Consider the following 3187-nt stretch of genomic DNA (forward strand, 5'->3'; position numbering starts at 1 on the left):
TCCCCATAGGAAACTCTGAAACCTGGGCTTTCCTCCTAAAACCTGCTTCACCCAGCCCCACCCCCTCTCCCCTGCAGTGCTTTCCTGGAGGCATCCCCTCTGAATCAGAACTGGGTTGAGGCCCAGCATGTCGGGCAGGGATTGGGAGAGGGCCCACGGACTGTTTCACAACAAAAACCCTTCGGAGCTGACCAGTGACTCAGCATCTTGGATCCCAAATGAAAAAAAGCTGTTTTCATCCTGGCATGCAGGAAGCCCAGAGGGTCCAGCTGACTTTGTGAAGCCACCATGCCAGGCTCAGCGTCCAGCCATGTCAAATCTGGGCACCTGAAGCATGAACTGCTCTGCCAACCTCCTAACCAGTCAGGAATGGAGAAAGAGCACCTCCTGTTGATGGGCTTCAGCCACCCCATTTTATAGATGGGAAAGTTGAGGCCTACACATAGCAAAACCCTTTAGGGTTCCCCAGGTTGTTCCTCTTTCTCCTCGATGTCTGGGCATGGCCTCTCCGAGCAGGCAAAACGTGAAGAATTAACTCTTCTTCAAAACAGCTGCAACCTGACTGAAAGAAGAACCCTAAATACACATTGATTTCACAAGGATCCTTAACCAATTTTTGTGCCTTTGGCATCTGATGAATCCTACACACTCCTTCTCAGAATAATATTTTCTAATGCATAAAATAAAATACTTATAATTGCAAAGAAAACCACTTATGTTGAAATAAAGTTGTAAAAACAATTTTTAAAAGTGATATAATAACATATGTGCTTCCTGATTAACATTATACATTACAAGCTTTAGCAGTTGGTCTAATAAGTATCATAATTTCAAAGTAGTGATGAGCCTAAGCATTTCAAGATGTCTGCATCAACTCTAACATGATACGAAAATATCTGTGGTTTCTGCTGGTGAGGAAGTCATAGGTATTGCCTAATTCTCCCATGGTTGATGCCTACATTCTTGAAGGCACTGCTAAATTTCAGTTCAAGGTTGGTGAAAATAAAAATGCAGTTTTTTCCCATCCAAGTTCACAGACATCTTGAATGCTGTCCACTGGACCCCTTAGTTAACATTTTCACAAAGTGGCTGACTACTTAATGGTGAGATCGCAGGCAAAAGCCTGACATCCTCGTACCTGAAACTTAGTGCCTGGCACACTTCCAGACACCCAAGAAGCCGTGTGCTGAATTGAATCAAACACTTTTCAGCCCTTCCGCCATGGGCGGGAGTGGACAGCACACTGCCTGCTTCTCCGTCCAGCGCGTTCCTGAAAGCCTGGGGCTCTTCACAGAGGGGCTTTATTTTCATCTGAGTATGTCTGGAAGCGGAGGGAGGTGTTAGATAACACCTGTGACCGCTGAAGGGAAACCTGTGCAGCGGCAGGAAACGTTCAAGAACAGTTCATCCTTATGAAAATATCCTCCCTCTGACACCAGCCAGCTCGGGAGACGCGGGAGGAGGCAGTCGGAAATGAATCTCCATTCCAGCATGAGCCAATGCTTTCAAGGAGGCGGTTTCCCCCCTACCCGGGCCATCGCTGAAATACAATACCAGTAGGTGGTGTTGCACTGGCTTGTCCTTGCATCCCAGCTCAGGTTGCCACGGGGCCTGCCTGGAAGAGGCACCGAGGGCACTGGTCCTGCAGCGGCGCTCAGTCGTGCCTGCATCGATTAGCCCGCCTGGCATCGGGCCAACCTTTCATCCCCTCCTTCTCCCTTTTGCTCCTGCCGAATCGTGGTCAGAGTGTTCAACACTAACCAAACAGTTATACAGTGAATTGCTCAGAGTAGCAATACAGGACAGTGGTTACATGGCCAGACTCTGCAAGCAGTCCTTGTTCAACTCCCTCCTCCGCCACTTCACAAATTTAACCTCCGTTCACCCCAGGTACCCACTTTACCCTCTGTAAAATGGGCCTAATAATGTTATCCACCTCAGAGTTGTCAGGGGAGTCAGTGAAATCCTGCTTCTAAAGCCCCTTGCTCAGTGTTACACATGGCAAGCATTCAATAAAACATAGTTATCATTTATAAATTAATAAAAGCCTTTTTTTGAGCTTATGCTGGGACAAGGCACCATGCAGGGTGCTGGGCCATTTCCATGTTCATTAAAGATTGCAAGGGCGGCAAGGAAAAATTACTTAATCCAGTTAATTTTGAACAGCTATAGAAAAGGAAACATATTTGGTGTCTGGGAAATTGACCATATTGACTAAAGGCTTAAAATGGTGTCCGTCCTTGATGAGAAGGGAGATGCTAGTGCTGTGGGATCAGGGCGTGAGTGCAAAGAGTCCTCCATCCACTCTTGTGCTTGTCAGGCTCAAGGCTGTGAAGGGAGACAAAAGCCCTCTCCTTGACCCCAAAGGGGTGCTAGAATTCCAAGGAAGCAGGAGGCCTCCAGCATTTGTGACCCAGGAGGCCCTTACAGCCTGCACACAGCACAGATTGAGGGACGAGCTCAGGGCTGGGGAGTGCCATCTGTGAATCCCTGAAATCGAATGCCACCTTTTGTGTATACGTGTGTATGAGCATTTTCTTGGAGACATGATTTTCTTCACATTTCCAGTGGGTCTCTGACTCTCAAAGTTAAGAACCCCTGCTCTTCAGATTAGCTTCATCCCATCTTGCATGTTTCTCAGTCTCCACTGTGAGCACCAGTCCTTCCTCTGCGACAAGACTGCAGTTGCCATCCATGGCTGTCACCCGAAAGGGCCAAGTGAATGTGCATTGGTGAATTCTGCCTATTTCTACATCTTTTGACTTTTCCCAGAAATCTCACTGTCTCTCTTTGGAGAGAGGTGGAGGGAGATGGGCAATGAGCACAAACCCTTAGAGGCCGGCCCAGGTATAGCTGAGGTAGGTCAGGAAGGAAGGCGGCACTCGGCTAGCACTCAGCCAGACTTCGGTTTGTCACACCCATACCTCTCCCTCCACCCAAATTCTCCTTATTGTTCAAAGCCCAAATCAAGACGACTTTTTCAAAGAAGCTTCTATGCCCACCCAGACACACAACATTTCCTCCTCTCGACCTCTGTGCCCCAGCCGTGATGAAAAGCAATGGTGTGTGGTCTTGTTTTCTTCTGCTTCGCACAGATTGGTTCTGTTGCCCAACTAGTCTGTGAACTTCTAGAGGGCAGAATAGTGTCTTCCTCTCTTCTCCCCCGACAGAGCCTAGCACAGAGTTG

This window comes from Equus quagga, chromosome 5 (genome assembly GCF_021613505.1).
Source record: "Equus quagga isolate Etosha38 chromosome 5, UCLA_HA_Equagga_1.0, whole genome shotgun sequence".
Classification (NCBI taxonomy): domain Eukaryota; kingdom Metazoa; phylum Chordata; class Mammalia; order Perissodactyla; family Equidae; genus Equus; species Equus quagga.